The 19,988-nt window shown below is 35.5% G+C and overlaps 1 long non-coding RNA gene across 1 annotated transcript in view; it reads right to left on the reverse strand.

Moving 5' to 3' along the window:
- Positions 1-19,988, reverse strand: part of LOC136834278 (uncharacterized) — a 376,662-nt gene that overhangs the window by 88,316 nt on the left and 268,358 nt on the right. The gene's annotated exons all lie outside the window — the stretch shown is intronic.

Here is a 19,988-nt window from a genome sequence, read left to right on the forward strand (position 1 = left end):
GGGCTGAGACGACGAACTTATTGTCAACTAAAAATTCCCCTTCGGTAACATATATGAAAAATATATTATTTCCGGGAGGTAGAGCGAATTGGATATTAAAGGACGTTTGTAGCTTACTTGATTGAATATGAATCACGATGTGATGTGGATAAAATATATAAATATATATATATATATATATATATATATATATATATATATATATATATATATATATATATATATATATATATATATATATATATATATATATATATATATATATATATATATATATATATATATATATATATATATATATATGGTGTGTATTTACACACGGATACAGAAATGTACACCCACGCGTGTAGCTGATAACTGAACGAAGGAAACTTTCATTTCCTAATCCTACCATCCGATCCCCGCCATCAAATTACATCATCATCATTGGTTTTCAAACCAGCCGTCCATCTTTGCGTTAATTGTTCCAGCGATCATTGCATGTAAATGGAGAATCGCTTTCATCAAGCAAAAGTAATTAGTATTCGCGTTTCCTATACCCGCCCACGTATCAGCCTATTGTTCAAGCATTTCATAATTGAGAAATCAAGGAATCAATGTTACTGATACGAAGGACAGTTGGGGGGTGATATTGCCAAAGGTACACTCACTGAACAGTACGAATTTAAAGATCATTCAGTCCAGTTTCAACTTACCGTAATGTTTTTCTAGTGTTATTGCAGCATAGAAGTTTACTGAATAGAAACCTCATTACCCATTATACGTATAATGTTTTCATGGATCAAATTCCAGTATACTGTGTGACATCTTTGTCAAATAATGTAACTGAAAGTTAAGTGTGTAATTTTATAATACAGGCTGTAAATTTACGAGTAAAAAATTCGCCCAAGGTATACTGTATAATTTTAAACAGAAAGATGTTTGGTCGAAGAATTACAACTGCTTATTAGGTACCCTTACACATCTAATATTAGTGGATCACTATACTCTTAATAACTGAATTTAGTGGGTCACTATACTTCTACGCAATGAATTTTAGTGGGTCACTATACTTTTACGCAATGAATTTTTGTGGGTCATTATACTTTTACGCAATGAATTTTAGTGGATCACTATATTCACATGAATCGAATTTTTGGAGGATCACTACACTTTTACGTATTGAATTTTAGTGGATCACTATATTAATATGAATCGAATTTTTGGAGGATCACCATTCTCTTGTGCATTGAATTTTAGTGGATGACTACACATACACTGAATTTTAGTGGATCACTATATTCTTATGAAATTAATTTTATTGGTCACTATATTCTTAATCATTGAATTTTAGTGGATCACTATACTCTTATGCAAAGAATTTTAGTGGATCACTATACTCTTATGCATTGATTTTAGTGGATCACTATACTCTTATGCATTGAATTTTAGTGGATCACTATACTCTTATGCATTGAATTTTAGTGGATCACTATACTCTTAAGCACTGAACATTAGTGGATCACTATACTCTTATGCAAAGAATTTTATTGGATCACTATACTCTCATACATTGAATTTTAGTGGATCACTATACTCTCATGCATTGAATTTTAGTGGATCACTATACTCTCATGCATGAAATTTTAGTGGATCACTATACTCTTATGCATTGAATTTCAGTGGATCACTATACTCTTATGCATTGAATTTTAGTGGATCACTATACTCTTATGCGTTGAATTATAGTGGATCACTATACTCTTATGCATTGAATTTTAGTGGATCACTATACTCTTAAGCACTGAACATTAGTGGATCACTATACTCTTATGCACTGAATTTTAGTGGATCACTATACTCTTATGCATTGAATTTTATTGGATCACTATACTCTTACACATTGAATTTCAGAGCATTATAATCTTACACACTTAATTTTTGGTCGATCACTATACTCTTATCAACTGAATATTTTTGGTTTGCTATAATATATGAGACTGAATTTTAGTGGACCACTGTTTACCAAATGAATTTTAGTGGCGCACTGTACTTTTACAGACTGAATTTTAGTACATTTACTATAATCTTATCTTACACACTGAATTTTATTGGATCACTATAAATTTACATCATTGCCCACATAATTTTAGTGGCTAACTATACCCATACACACTGAATTTCAGCGGATCACTATAACCTTATGAACTGAATTTCAGTGGATCGCTATAATCTTATGAACTGAATTTCAGTGGATCACTATAACCTTATGAACTGAATTTCAGTGGATCACTATAACCTTATGAACTGAATTTCAGTGGATCACTATAACCTTATGAACTGAATTTCAGTGGATCACTATAATCTTATGAACTGAATTTCAATGGATCACTCTACTCTTGCTTAATGGATTTCAATGAATCACCATTCTTTTACGCTTAAATTTCGTAGATAATTTCACTTTTACGAACTGAATGTTTATGGATCATACCGCATTGCTTACTTTAAGAAAATTAGCAAATTTTGATACTTATTTCATCTAGCTACTTTGGGTACTAGTTATTGAAACAAAGTTGCAGTCAGATGCATACTCAATTACATTATCATTGAACAATATCTCTGCCTTTTCTGAAGGGGTTTGAACTGAAAAAAATGAACCCAATTTTGCGAGGTATTTTATGTGGTTAGGGTCAATTCCTTCTCTATTGAATGAGTGTAATTTTTAATCATTCTCATAAAAATAAATTTAAAAAATCATGACTTGACTGTGCTCGAAAATAACTTTATTCGTTATTTCGTAAAGGATATAGCAAGTTATATACCAATGCTTCTTATAAAACATTTTTTAGCAAATCCCTCCACCTTTTGAGAATGGCTTACGAGAAAGGCTAAATTACCATTACCTGTTAATTACTGAGATATGTGCATATACAGAAATACAATTACAATGAGAAACAAGTGACCACGAAGCAAACATATCTGGAGAGTCAGCCCCGGTCTTGTCAAAGGTTTCTGATTAAAGAAAAATTGTCTTCGAAGCTTCCAACTTCGGTTTTATTATGAATGTTGACTTAAACTTGCGTCATTCCTATCTTTCCATAAAGTTCAAGACTCTGTGCAGTTTTCCCTCGGGGGATCATTGCAGGCTAATGAACATTTCATACCTCCGAAGAGGGATCATCACCTCGCCGGAATTCCAGCAACAAAGAAACCCGATTCGTTTTCCAGCGCCGCTGCTGCTGGAAGGATACGCTTTCGCTGGCTAGACATCGGCGTCAATGACCAAAGTTCGTTACGATGCCAGAGAACATTAAATCAACCAATCAATCGAGGTAGAGCGAAAGCTGGAACTCGAACGCCGGCAAGCTAAGATAAGGATACACTTTCGCTCGCTACATATCGGCGTCAGTGACCTTGGTTGTCACGATGCCAGAGAACATTAAATCAATCAATCAGTCAATCAAACGAGGTAGAGCGAAAGCTGGAACTGGAACGCGGGCGAGCGAGGAAAGAGAACGAGCTAAGAAAGAAAGTGAGTGAAGTGGAATCACATCTCTGGAAAGTCTCTGGAAGCGCCTTCCAGCCAATCACCCACTTGCGAGATACATCTCTTAATCCCCTCACCCTTCCCCCAGCAAAGCTAACTTCACCTACCTCCCGCCCCCCCAACCACACATTCCAAAAGTCCGTCATCGCTGGAATGGACGCCGTAATGTTTCTCGACTTCCTTATGGGAGAGATTCTTTTAGAAAGGAGATACTAAGTCAGCCATCGAGTGGTTCATTTTCAAAGGAATCGCCAACAGGGGATTTTCGCGCCTGTTCTTCATTTTTACGAAAAGGAATTGTTTATCTATTTATACACATACATATACATATATGTGTGTAGTATATATATATATATATATATATATATATATATATATATAAAGATATTTATATTTATATATAATAAACACACACTCATACACACACACACACATATATATATATATATATATATATATATATATATATATATATATATATATATACAGTATATATATATATATATATATATATATATATATATATATATATATATATATATATATATATATATATATATATGTATATATTACCTAGCTAAAGTATGAGAACATTGGTTACATGGCCTGAAACCAGCGTAAGACAACAAAAAAAAAAAAAAAAGCAGCACTCTAAATGACAACCGTCATACAAAAAAAAACCCGGCAAAAAAGAAAAAATAAACTCCCCCTCCTGTAAAAAAAAAAAAACCCCCATCCCACATCGAAACCTGTAAAGAAGAAGAGGCCAAAATTGGAATCTGAAAGACGTCTTATGAAGGCATCGGAATGGCGTGGTTCCGGCTCATCCGGTCGGGATGTGGTTGTTAGATCAGCGTCATTGAGCGACGGCGCTGAATGAAAACCCACCCTTCCGAGGCCGTGTGGATGTCCCAAGTCACTGTCGTCACTCTGATAATAATAATAATAATAATAATAATAATAATAATAATAATAATAATAATAATAATAATGAAGAGATTTATAGATCCTTCTGAGAAAAATGTGTACATATTATTATTATTATTATTATTATTATTGTGAGCTTGTTGGCGCGCTGGAACTCGGCGCCGCTGTCTCCCCTACCCTCCTGATCCCCTACCTACCCCGCCCCCACCCGGGGCGGACAGACAGGTTTGCTGGAGGAGGGTGGATGCTCCCCTACCCTCCCGTTACCCAACCTACTCCGCCCCCACCCGGGGAGGACAAACCGGTTTGCAGGGGGTGGGTGGCTGTGTCATATCTCCCCTACTGTCACCTGGGGGAGGACAAACAAGATCCGCTGGGATTTTATTATTATTATTATTATTATTATTATTATTATTATTATTATTATTATTATTATTCATAAAAATCTCACAATAGCATGAGTCACTAAAATGGTGAAAAAATCCACATTGGTTTAGATGTAAATATACATATATTTTAGAAATATATATACAAGAGTGAGCTTTCGAGAACTTGCTCGATTCTCCTTCTCATTATTATTATTATTATTATTATTATTATTATTATTATTATTATTATTATTATTATTATTATTATTATTATCCAGAAAAAGAAACGTATTATTCATGGAACAACCTCACAAAAGGGGTCATTGCCCTGAAATTCAACCTTCCAAAGAACACGGTGTTCATTTGAAAGAAGTAACAGGAGGTAATATGAAATGAGGAAAGAAAAGATAAATGAGCAAATTAATAAATAAATAGATAAAAATATAAGTCATTATAAAATACAAGGAGAACCGCTTGAGTGTAGTAATGCGTTGCATCTTCGCTCTAACTTCTGAGGTTCCAATAGCACAACATCCCCAGGGGAACAGTTCCACAGCCCAGCGGTGAGAGGAACAAAGGACCTCTGGAGGAGCTGAGGAGGTCGACAGCGAGAGGTACATTTTACTGCATAATGGCGCTATTGTTCAGCAAATCCGGTCGCCCTCGGCAGGAAAAGAGGATTAGAGATCAGTCGCGAATGGGAAAGAACGGCAGGTATACTAAACGGGCTCGTTTATGTATATCGAAGTGGATTATTTTATAAGTATATTGACCAGCCTTTTCGGTATAGGGATGAGAGTCAAGGATCTCTTTTAAAAAACACATGGACGTTATATATATTTTGAAGAGATTTGCTGATAATTATAGGGATCTTCAAGAGACCTACAGCTATAAGAGGATACTGAAAGGACTTGAAGGACGGCGAGGCGATTTACAGGTATACTGAGAAGATTGCAGATCTTTCAGGAAAAAACTTATATAAGAGAATGATAGCTATACTGAAGAGACTCATGTATACTGAAGAGACACATGTATACTGAAGAGACTCATGTATACTGTAGAGAATAATATGCATATTTAAGACTTTTATTCATACTGAAGAGGAGCATGCGTTCTTACACATAATATTATGATAATATTTCGGGGTCATATTAAGTAACATTATAAGTACAGACTTTAAAATTACAGGTATTATTTCAAATAGATTTATCATATTTTCCCCTCTAGCTTGCATAAAACAATTTTATCACATATTTCCGGAAGTATTTTCAGAACATCCACTAGTCTTTGTGATAAATCTCTGTAACTTGATGTTACATTTTTAATGGCAAGGAGAATTCAGTAAAAGCGCCATATGATTAAATATTTCTGCCGTAAGGAGAATCATAATTGACTACAAATTTAAATGAAATGAAAAATTACAAATAATCGTGAATGTTAAGATCTCAGTCTCTCTTTCTCGCTCTTTAAAGAAGTACATCTTTTCTCTCAACCCAAGCGCATCATCTCTCTCTCTCTCTCTCTCTCTCTCTCTCTCTCTAATAAGGAAAATAAGTACAACCTCTCCCAATTTCATGAAGGAAAAATAAATATAATTTTTCTTTCTCTTACAAGGAGAAATAAGCACAAAGTCTCTCTCTCTCTCCCCACCGCTTTAATAAGGAAAATAAGTACAACCTCTCCCAATTTCCCGAAGGAAAAAGAAATATAATTTTTCTCTCTCTTACAAGGAGAAATAAGCACAAAGTCTCTCTCTCTCTCTCTCTCTCTCTCTCTCTCTCTCTCTCTCTCTCTCTCTCTAATAAGGAAAATAGGTACAACCTCTCCCAATTTCATGAAGGAAAAATAAATATAATTTTTCTCTCTCTTACAAGAAGAAATAAGCACAAAGTCTCTCTCTCTCTCTCTCTCTCTCTCTCTTTCCTAAAAAGCAGGAAAAGAGAGAAAAATACCAGAGCGCCACCCAACGACAGCTGTAACTCTACAACATAACAGTGAAGAGATTTTACGACGGTCGACATTACCAATCCGCTGACATCCGGGCTCTCGCCCGCCCTCCCCAAATGGAGCATAATTGGTTTGGGATCGTGCTGACCCCTTGGCCCATTTCAGCCTCTGCCCAAAACTCCCGAATTTCTCTTTTCGGTTCCTTTCAGCGGGGTGACGCTACATATTGATGGCGGCGGTGGTGTGCGCTATGTTACGGTTCCAGGTTACGCCGTCATTAGACGGTTACGCAGACGGTTGTTGTTGACACTTTTTGTCGCTTTTTTCATCTTTGATACAGGCATTTTTATCACTTTCAGCCTCTTTTATCTTTCTTACAGCCAATTTTGCCATTTTTTATCACTTTTAATCTTCGTTACAGGCTTTTTTTACCACTTTTATCTTCTTTTATCTATCTACAGCCATTTTTGCCACTTTTTATCACTTAATATCACTTAATCTTCGTTACAGACATTTTAACACTTGTCCTCTTTTATCTTTCTTGCAGCCATTTTTGCCACTTTTTATTATATTTTTGTGGCCATTGTAAATTTTACCTCTTTTTAACTTCGGGACGGTTATAATTGCTATTTTCCCCCATTTTATCTTCATTACAGACATATTAACCACTTTTTATCACTTGCTACTTACGACACAGACACTGTTGATACTACTGGCAATATCAAAAGTGTCTACCAAGAGTGGCTGCGGCACAAATATAAGGTGGTAAAAAGCGGCGAATATGGCTGTAAGGAGATAAAATGGGATAAAAAGTGGCAATAACGGATATAACGAAGATGAAAGGGGATAAAAAGTGGTGATAATGGATGTAACAAAAATAAAAGGGGATAAAAAGCGCCGATAATGGCTGGAACGAAAATAAAAGACGATAAGTCACAATGGCTGGAACAAACAAACTGGTAAAAGAGGCAAGCATGATTGTAACCTAGATAAAAGGTAATAAAGAGTGGTAAAATCGATGTAGCACATGAAAGTGGACAAAAAGTGGCAAAAAATGGCTGTGATGAAACAGAAAGAGTGGCAAAAAAGGCCGTAACAAAGACAAAGGTGGACAAAAAGTGGCATAAATGGCCGTAACGAACGGTTATAAAAACTGGCAAAAAAAGTGGCTGTAACGGAAAGGTTTATAAAAATTGGCAACAAAAGCAAAAAGGCCGTAACGAAAAGGTTATAAAGATTAAAAAAAAAAAAAAATAGCAACCAGACATGGTCTGGCGACCCCGCCAATACCTGACAGATCAACTATTTTCCACACATAGCCACTGTTTAACTTAGTCAAGAGTCAGTTTTTGCATGAATGAATTAGAAACATAAAAGACCCGTAGATTTAAAGATACTTTTGCCAACAATATAAACCTTCAATGAAGAGGCTTTTGTGTTTGAGGAAATTGAATCTATTTCTTTATTAGAAAGAAATATACTAAATATACTCTTCAAAAAACATCCCTAGGTACGGTTCATGCTCAAATGGGAAAAAGCGAAAAATTTAAACAAATTAAACGATTAAAAAAAATATCCTGACGACCGGCACCATATCGCCAAAAAAAAAAAAAAAATGAAGTCAAAGTCAGGCAAATCTTTATTTACAAATATTTTTTATCCTGTGGCGAAATTTCGAATTTACATTTTTGTATCAGAATATGACGGGAAAAAGCTCACATTTTAAACGAAAATATAAATAGGAAAAATTGAAAATAAAACGGTCCAGTTTTGAGAGGAAAACATCAGCTCCAATTTTCTAGAATACTGCGCATATCTATCTTCCCGTTCATTGATGTGCTCAATTTTCATCGCTCCCAGAACTTCAAAGAATTCTACGAATACGTGATGCGTTATATTTTTTTTTTTAAACCGAGTTGCTTCTGTGAAATTCCATTTGTGTAGGTAATATGAGACTGTCACTCTGTACTGTAGTGCCGGCCAGAGAGCGGCTTTATATGAAAGAGGAATCCATCAGATAAGCTGGATTAGCTAGAATCCCACCAGGAGATTGCTGTTTCTTTTATATGAAAAGTCGATCAGAATGGATTTTGATTACTGTTGAATCATTTGCGATAGATACACACGCATAATACACACGCACACACACACACACACACACACATATATATATATATATATATATATATATATATACATATATAGATATATATAGATATATATATATATATATATATATATATATATATATATATATATATATATATATATATATATATATATATATATATATATATATATATATATTACAGCAACGGCAACCAAGTATTCCATTTTCATTTACTTCAAATAGTAATTAAGAAAAGCTACATGATTCATAAAAAAATTAAGTAATCTGTAAAATGTAAATAATACCTCTCACAACATAAAAAATACCAAAACAAACATTTTAGGCTACAAACAACATCTTCGCTCAACACCAATCAAAACACAAACGGAAAAACAAAAAGACTTCCGGTATCATCATGTGGTCACTATCTTCAATTCTCGAGCTGGAAAAAAAAAAGAAAGAAATTTACCCAAATCATACTTATCTAAACGATAAAAATTCTCCTCATTTCTCCCTCGTTATCGGCTTCATCATAACTGGTCCTCCCCGGTCATTAGGCCGAAGTCATCAAAACCCGCGACAATGGGACTTCGTAACTGATTAATGAATTTCGAGTCGTTAAACGCCCGAGGGCGGTTAAGAGCGGAAGGAAGTTATGGGGCGAAGTCTCTCGCCCGGAATTCGAATGACCTAAGATCTAGCTTCGAAGTTCCTTCCCTCCTTCGTGCCTGGGACGTTTCCATATCAATGGATTGAAGTTTTCACAGCAATGGATTGAAGTTTTCACAGCAATGGACTGAAGTTTTCACAGCAATGGATTGAAGTTTACACAGCAATGGATTGAAGTTTTCACAGCAGTGGGTTGAAGTTTTCACAGCAATGGACTGAAGTTTTCACAGCAATGGACTGAAGTTTTCACAGCAATGGATTGAAGTTTTCACAGCAATGGACCGAAGTCTACACAGCAATGGACTGAAGTTTATATAGCAATGGATTGAAGTTTTCACAGCGATGGACTGAAGTTTACACTTTACTGGATTGAAGTTTATACTTCAATGTGTTGAAGGTGAAGGAAGTGAACTTCGTTAACTGGATGGAAATGGAAACTATACGCTATTCTCCTTCTCAGCTTGATCCCTGGTCGGGGTCGCTGTTTTTAATAAGATTTTCTCGGCGCTTTTGTCTCGTATTCTCCTTTGGTCTATTCCTTTGTATCTCACGTCTCTCCATCTCCTCTTAGGCCTTCCTCTCCTCCCTTTCTCTAAGACTTCCATCTCCATGATCCTTCTTGCAATATGTCACTCATGATCCCCCCCTTTTCATCACGTGTCCAAACCATCTTAATCTTTCAAATATGTTATCATCGCCTCAAAGATTTTTTATTGTGAATAATCTTGGAAAACACCAGTATCTCGTTAGTCAGAAAACTGGAGTTGTTATATATTCATTTCGGTTGTCTACGCTAGTTTGTATATTTTTAATTATGAAACTTCCATATTTTCTAGGAAAAATATAACGAAAGTACCAACATTGATATGCCAACAAACTAAAGCATAGGAGATAGAGCATTGTTGGCAACTTAAGCGTGGCAGCTGTAAAATGATGACGCTTCATAAATTACAGGCACTGATTTTGAAATCATTGTACCATGAACTCAGCGATACATTAAAGACAACCAGGTCGCTGATGGTAGTTACGATATTATATTATATTATATTATAAAACTGGTTTCGGAACACCAAGCCACTTTGGTAAAAAGTAATAAGCAAAGTCGCAGATTCGAAGTGATTAACACAACTTTAGTGCTGTAAAAATACCATTTCATTTTATTTTATATTTCTTCTATCTTTTAACTTCTGTTCTCTAAAGCGAATCTTGAACGTTTAATTATGCAGCGCATAAAGCTTGCAACATTTATCAGCGAAATGCTAAACCGCTTAGCAAAAAAAAAAAAAAAAAATGTAACAAAATATTCCTGCTGTTTTATATTCTCCTCAATTTTATCATTTTCATTCATTATTCGATTACTTCATCAAACAGTTTTAAAGGAAATGAGGTGAATAATAACACGACCCCTCTAAATTACTCATTGAAGGTAGATGGAATGTAAAGAATGAAAAGGAAGTATCATTGAATGTTAATTTTTTTCTATTACTTAATGGGTATGAGTATTGTCCCCTTCAGGGAGAGTTCGAGAGAGCTTCTTTTTGATTGGTCTTTTATTAACACAAGCTGCTCGTTGTTGACAGAGAGAGAGAGAGAGAGAGAGAGAGAGAGAGAGAGAGAGAGAGAGAGAGAGAGAGAGCTTTCGGATTAGTCCTTTATTAACACAAGCTGTTCGTTTCGTTGTTGAGAGAGAGAGAGAGAGAGAGAGAGAGAGAGAGAGAGAGAGAGAGAGAGAGAGAGAGAGAGAGAGAGAAACCCTCTCTCTGACTAGTTCTATATTAACATAAGCTATTCGTTGTTGAGAGAGAGAGAGAGAGAGAGAGAGAGAGAGAGAGAGAGAGAGAGAGAGATCTGTAATCTTAAACTGCAAGCATAAATTCTACTCAAAATGGGAGCCAATTTGTTACATTAGCCTATTAAGAGCCGATAAATTCAGAACTCACGTTCTTAATCTAATTTTTGTTTTCATACAAAGGACGACGGGGTAGGCAACTTAAAAGACAGACAGGGCTCGGACCTCGAAGGACGGGAAAGATTACAAGAATCAGGGAACAAAGGTGCAGTAACAGAATTCCAAAATTGCATTTGAAAGTGGGAAAAACACCTTACTTGGCTACCCTCGAACTGCTAATCAGCACAGAATCTTCTTCTTGCCATTTCTTCCCAGAATATCTGCCATATTTCCACATCACTGCACATCCACCTTCTCCATACACATTCTCCCTGACCTATCTATGGAATAAATTATATATGATAATGATCTTGCACTTGCCCTTACACCGGCTAAAAAAAAGAGGTGAGTTGAATGATTCCGCATTCCTTAATTACTGTCATCAGACCGAAAGGAAATGAAATTCGCCGGTTGCAGAGCGAGGGGGAAAAGCCAAACCTCGAAACCTTGAGATAATTAAGTCACTTTTTTACGCAATTTTCACATGTTAATCGAGGCGCCATTCCCCCGAAATTGCATGCAATCAAGAGATCATCTTCGTCATTAGAGAGGCCATTTAGGAATTAAAAGGCCGGCGCCCCCTTTATAATGAATACCATCAGACGATCAAATGATGCCACCGCCACTAACTCGGCCGGAGGAGTCGGAAAGAAAACGATTCTTCAATTATTGCGCGTAATCGTCGATATGTTGAGGATTAGGAGGGAATATTGCATTCGCGTGTTGCAAGATGAAATGCAAATGCGTTCCGCACGCAGGAGGGAGGAAGGGAAGAGGGAGGTTCGTTTGCACTCGCTGCAAAAGTCCGTAATTGTTGTCCTTTGTCATCCGAGATATCTTAATGTTGAGGTTACCCTTCCCAAAACCCGTTTTCTATACGCTTGTTTATTTTTATGTGTACTTCATCGTCACGTTTGAATTCAGCTGCGTTCAGTTGCCTTAATAATTGTATTGGGTAATTGAAAGGGGTTTGATAAATAATGTGATTTTTATATTTATCTTTTTAGGAATGTATAATATTTTCATTTATGTTCTGCTACAATTCTCCCTCTCTCTCGTTCTCCTATTTTACTTAAGGTCCTTGTCGCCTTCATACTGTTGGTTTTATATAAAAATGTGCCTTTTTTATCAATAATAATTGTAATGATCAATGATTTTTACGTAATATCCTTCTATTCTGGCTGCTTCCTTGTAAATGTTTACATCATGTGAATAATAATAATAATAATAATAATCATAATAATAATAATAATAATAATAATAATAATAATAATAATAATAATAATAATAATAATAAAACCATGGCCAGAGCGAACACTGCATTTGTTAAAGTACCAAATAAACAACTAATGTATCATCAAAGAAAATTATCTATTTGAATTTGCTACAAATTTCAACTTCATTAGAGATGCCTTCGTTTCTAATGACCCATTTTGGCACACTTCCTTCCCAGGGACCAGATAACCGGTTCCTGGTGCCGAAAACAATCCTCAGTAGTCATTCCATTCTCCCTGAGGATGGAAATAGAGAGCCTTCGAAAAGCTTCAAGAAATCGTTGTATTTTTTTTTAAGACACTTGTACACTGTACTTAATTTTACCCAACACATATTTACCCTCGTCATTGCACCTCATGCGGTGCACTGTACGCGCTACTTGAGGCTCTTTGCTGTGTCCCTTCGACCCCTAGCTGCAACCCCTTTACTTCCTTTTACTGTACCTCCGTTCATATTCTCTTACTTCCATCTTACTTTCTGAAGAATTAGAGGAATTCATTTCTGGTGACAGAAATTCATTTCTCGTTGTAATGTGGTTCGGGTTCCACAATAAGCTGTAGGTCCCGTTGCTAGGTAACCAGTTGGTTCTTAGCCACGTAAAATAAATCTAATTCTTCGGGCCACCCCTAGGAGAGCTGTTAATCAGCTCAGTGGTCTGGTTAAACTAAGGTATACTTATCTCCACCCTCTCTTATTAGTTGTTTCAATAGTGCAACTGCAAGGTTTTCCTCCTGTTACGCTTCTCAAACCTCTCATCGTTGAATGACCTTATACATCCCAGTGCTTAGCCTTTGCCCTAAATCTTATATTCCATGCCATTCCAACACGCCTTTAAAGATGATTATTCATCTTTCACTGAATAATAATCTTAACAACAGTATTTATATCAGGAGAGTAAAACTGGCAGTTTCCCATCAGCTCGATACATCAAAACCTTCTAGAGAAGCCAAAATATTAGAGAGAGTTTTGAGAATAATGACGTATATTTGAATAGTTGAATGCTGTCAGTTCCTATAAAAAAATTTGGATCACTTGACTGAAAGCTAATTAAGTCTATGCTCACTGCGGTAATTAAAGTAGTGCTTAATAAAAATATGTTTTTTATGTAATTATAATAATAACTAAAGTGAAGGTTAAGCAAATGAATGCTTATATTATTATGATAATGCAATTGGATGCTATTTCATCCTTAAATGGAAGGCGATTAAGTATGTAGTTGTATAACATGGTAATTAAAATAGAAGCTAGCTATTCGAGTGTGAGCATATGTATAATATATATATATATATATATATATATATATATATATACGTATACATATATATACATATATGTATATATATACACATATATATATGTTTTCATATAATATATATTTATAAATATATATGTATAAATATAATGTATATATATATATATATATATATATATATATATATATATATATATATATATATATATATATGTACATACATACATATGTATATCTATCTATCTATATATATATATATATATATATATATATATATTCTTACATATACGAGCTTACATAATCATGACAATTAATAAAACGGAAGGTCATTCAAGTATGTGACCTATAATTATGATAATTAAAACGAAGGTCAGTCGAGTGAATGCCTGAACACGACGGAGATACCGCCATGATTAAAAAGAAAGAAAAAAAAAAAAGACTCGAATGATTATACAACGCCGTAGAAGAGTAGTGACGTCAGTGCACCTCGCGTGGGGCACTGTAGGCATTACTAGAGGGTGTTTGCAGCGTCCCTTCGGGCGCTGGCTGCACCCACTTTCTATAGTATTTAACTTTACCCCCATTCCCGCTTCCTTTTCTCAACCGTGCTGTCCAGCACCTCTAACTATTACTATTTATATCCTGGATCTCTTTATTTTGCTGTCTAACCACTCTAGCTCCTTTTCACCGTCTTGGGCGCTGAATGGGCCGAAAGTGCCTCAGTGCTTGACTTGAATTTAATATATTAATTAGTCTTCAAAATATAGATTGCTTTCAGGTGCTGTGTTCGAAGCGAGTTTCAAAAAAAAAATCACACACACACATTCACACATATAAATGATAGTGTAAAACCCACACTCACACATATAAATGGTAATGGAAAAACACACACACACAAACACACATATAAATAATTATGGAAAAAAACACGCACAAACAGACTCATATAAATGATAATGAAAACACATACACAAACATACACGAATAGTAATGGAAAAACACACATTCACACACAAATGCTAAATATAAATGATTATGGAAAACCACGCATATATGATAATGGAAAAATACACACACACACACACAAATACACATACAAATAATGGAAAAACACACATAACACAGAAAATGGAAAAACACAAAAACCCATAAATGATAATGGAAACGAATGGCCAAAAACGAATGGAAAATGATGTTCTTCTTCTATTTTCCGGCATCACGATTTTGAACCGAATCTTTATCCATTTTATACAGGAAAAAAAAAATGTTGCGTCGGCAATTCACTCCTCGGTCCAATGGGCTCCAGTGGGATTATTGCCTGATTTTGGGAGTAACTGGAGTGGAACAGGAGTAACTTCTGTAGAGTAGGTAAGAGAATGAAATGTTTATCCGTTTATATATATATATATATATATATATATATATATATATATGTATATATATATATGTATATATATATATATATATATATATATATATATATATATATCATATATATATATATCCATATATAGATGTATATATATTACATATAAATATAAAGATATAAATATACATACCTACACACACACACACACACACACATATATATATATATATATATATATATATATATATATATATATATATATATATATATATATATATATATTTTGTCATCCACTACTTACTGAAATACTGCAATTAAAACTACAACTATAGCTACGCCTATAAATCGTCAGATTAATGCTTTGAGTTCTATTTTTTAATGCTTCATTTAGGAATTAGATATTCCTTTCATATATCAGTACCATATCGTACAACTTTTCCAAGAAAAGGATGAGACTTTTACTATTAAGTTTCCTGCAGACTTGTAATAAAAAAAGACTACTGAAATCTGGTTTTCTCCTCAGTCATGCAAAAAGAATTTTGAAATCCAGTTCCTAGCTGCCTTGCCCTGATAAGGAGGCTTCTGAAATCAGGCTCCCTGCTACCTTGCCTAGATAAGAAGACATCTGAAATCAGGCTCTGCTGCTGCCTTGGCTAGATAAGGAGACTTCTGAAATCAAGCTCTGCTGCCTTGCCTAGATAAAGATACTTCTGTAATCAGGCTTCCTTGCCTCGCCCTCATAAGGAGACTTCTGAAATCAGGCTCTGCTGCCTTGCCTAGATAAGGAGACTTCTGAAATCAGGCTCCGCTGCTGCCTTGCCTAGATAAGGAGACTTCTGAAGGAGACTTTTGAAATCAGGCTCACTGCTGCCTTAGCCTAGATAAAGATACTTCTGTAATCAGGCTCCCTTGCCTTGCCCTGATAAGGAGACTTCTGAAATCAGGCTCCGCTGCCTTGCCTAGATAAGGAGACTTCTGAAATCAGGCTCCGCTGCCTTGCCTAGATAAGGAGACTTCTGAGATCAGGCTCCGCTACCTTGCCTAGATAAGGAGACTTCTGAGATCAGGCTCCGCTGCCTTGCCTAGATAAGGAGACTTCTGAAATCAGGCTCTGCTGCCTTGCCTAGATAAGGAGACTTCTGAAATCAGGCTCCACTGCCTTGCCTAGATAAGGAGACTTCTGCAATCAGGCTCCGCTACCTTGTCTAGATAAGGAGACTTCTGAGATCAGGCTCTGCTGCCTTTCCTAGATAAGGAGACTTCTGAAATCAGGCTCCACTGCCTTGCCTAGATAAGGAGACTTCTGAAATCAGGCTCCGCTGCCTTGTCTAGATAAGGAGACTTCTGAGATCAGGCTCCGCTGCCTTGCCTAGATAAGGAGACTTCTGAAATCAGGCTCCCTTGCCTTGCACTGATAAGGAGACTTCTGAAATCAGGCTCCGCTGCCTTGCCCAGATAAGGAGACTTCTGAAATCAAGCTTCCTGCTGCCTTGGCCTAGATAAGGAGACTTCTGAAATCAGGCTTCCCGCTGCCATGGTCTTCATTAGTTTTCTGAAATCAGGCTTCCTGAGGCCTTGGCTTTCATTAGATTTCTGAAATCGGGCTTCCAGCTGCCTTGGCCTAGAAAGATACTTCTGAATCAGGTTTCCCGCTGCCTTGGCCTTCATAAGATTTCTGAAATCCAGTTCCTTGCTGCCTTGCCAAGCTAAGAAGACTTCTGAAATCAGGCTCCCTGCTGCCTTATACAACTCAGGTATTAAAAACTAAGATGTCTGAAGCTATGCTTAGGACAGGTCACAGGCTTCTGAATTTCAAATGCCCCTTGCTTGCAGGAATAGGTAACATAAATTTATCGGATGGGTGTTGCTGCGCTGGGAAAGGAACGTGAGTTTATTGGATAGGCAGATCATAAAAAATTTATTGGAATGACATTTAATTAAAGATAAAGTCTTTTCTTTGGAGTGATCAGTACTCATTGTCTTCATTCCTCAATTGAAACTTTTGACTACTAAGGATTTTTTTTTTTTTGTGAAATCTCACACTAGTGAAAAAATTCCATTAAATGATAGACCTCACTGACCTCCCGACTGTTGATTTTCCATCTCATGCTTTAGCTTTGTTTACTTTTTCAGGAAATATAGAATGAATTTCCGTCATATTTCAACTTCCCAGAGCTTCTCTCTCTCTCTCTCTCTCTCTCTCTCTCTCTCTATTTACTATTTACCCGCTGTCTACCCTCATAAGTGACTGTAAAAGCTAATATATACACACGAGTGAATGCTTACATACACACGCAAACCCAAATATAAACAAGTGCTTGTATGTATTTACAAAAACTCATAAAAATGGTAAATATAGTCATTCATGCACTTATTTACGTAGATACAAGCAAACAAAAACGGCGTATATATGTACATGTCAACTTACATGTACAATTAAATGGAAATGCATACATGCGTATGCATATGTACTCCTACATTTACACGTAAGCATACATGCATGCTTGCACGCATAAATGATCTGGAATTGGTTTCCTATCGGCGATAAAAGGATCAAAATCGTCTCTTTAATCAGATCATTACTGTCTGGAAAAAAATATCTTGGTGCCTTTTGAGATGAAATTAAAAATGCGTAAAAATTAAATGGCGGGAGAAAAAACGAATTGCGTAATGAGCCTTTTGATTTTTAAGTTTCTTTTTATATTGGTTTTTGTTGCAATTTTTTTTTCTGCTGTATTTTGCATTAGTAATTACTCTGCACATGAGGAGGGTTCCTTCTTCCATAATACTGATAAAAATGCGATAGCTATTTGGTGTATATATGTATATATACAACAAATAGCTACGCGTGTGTGTGTGTATATATATATATATATATATATATATATATATATATATATACACACATATGTATATAAATATTTATATACATATATATATATACACACACATATATATATACATATATATATTATATACCTACTTTCCTTCTCCATTTAAATGGTGTGGCCTGAAAAGGTGCAATCCTTGCAGTTCCCATGAAGTATTTTGGGATGATGTTGCAGCCCTATACCTTCCTCCACCTGGGTCACTAATTACCAGGTACATAATTTACAGCCTGCGTTAAAGAAAGTGCAATGGATTTAATGCAATATGCTTGAAGAGCTTCGCCTTACTGTGCAACAAACCCTGGTCCCACCCCTGGTGAGGTTAGTGTCAAAACCATTAGACCATCAGGTCCCGTATATACACAGACAAACAAACAAACACAAGAGGACGCACGGGACAGGCACACCTGGACGAAGGAGCCGGCAGAGAAAGGCCAAGGTCACAGGTGGGGGGTCACACAGGAGAAGGAGGGTAATTATAGGATTAAAGAACCCAGCACACAGATATAAATGCAGCAGGATTACGTGTCTGGCCATTGTACGGATACTTGGAAATGAGGACTCTTTGTCTTAGAAAGCTTGTAACTTTTTTGAATAAATGGCTCCACTAGATACCATCCAGTTTGAATGAGGTCCTGTTAGTAATTGTACTAATGCACAGAACAATTGTGTATGTGATAAAGTTAACATATGTAAGTATATATATATATTTATATGTAGGCTATATATAAATATATATATATATATACATGTATATATATATATTTATATATATATATGTATATATATACATATATGTATATATGTATATATACACACACACACACACACACACATATATATATATATATATATATATATATATATATATATATATATACACATATATACACGTGTGTGTATGTGTGCGTGTGTGGAAAAGGGTTCGCAAAGCCTAACCCACGATACAGCTAGGGGGGCTTCACCTCTATAATATGTCCAACTTTCTTCAACCATTAAAGTTGCAAGCGAAAAAATTATCATAATTTCTGCAGCACTAAACAAGCGTTCCATTTTCCAAAGCATAACTCGAACGTCGATAATGGGGCACAACATAACAGTCCTCTTCCTCCTCCTCCTCCCCATTATCACAAAGAGAGGAAAAAGAATTCCGTAAGAGGAAATAAAACGGCTGCAATAGCAGAATAATGCCCTCGTTTATCGCCGGTGAACGCGGCCTTTGAAAGGGTAAATAAAAGCACTTTGCTCAAACTGATGGGAAACGGGTATTTTCCCTCCCGGGCTGCATTTATCCTTGTTGAACGCGGCCTTTAAAAGCGTAAACAAAACGCTTTTGCTAAAATTGATGGGGGAATTGGTATTTTCTAATTGGTATTTCCTAATTCAAGCCATAGCTCTTTCTTAGTACTGGTCACTGGAAGATATATTCTTCTACTTTCTTTGATTCTGCAGGATTGGAAATAGGCTAGTCATGGTCACTCTCTCTCTCTCTCTCTCTCTCTCTCTCTCTCTCTCTCTCTCTCTCTCTCTCTCTCTCTATATATATATATATATATATATATACATACATACATACATACATCATATATATACATATGTATATATATATATTTATTATGTATATATATTATATATATATATATATATATATATATATATATATATATATTATATATATATATATATATATATATATATATATATTTATA

The sequence above is a fragment of the Macrobrachium rosenbergii genome, chromosome 53, assembly GCF_040412425.1.
Source record: "Macrobrachium rosenbergii isolate ZJJX-2024 chromosome 53, ASM4041242v1, whole genome shotgun sequence".
Taxonomy (NCBI): Eukaryota; Metazoa; Arthropoda; class Malacostraca; order Decapoda; family Palaemonidae; genus Macrobrachium; species Macrobrachium rosenbergii.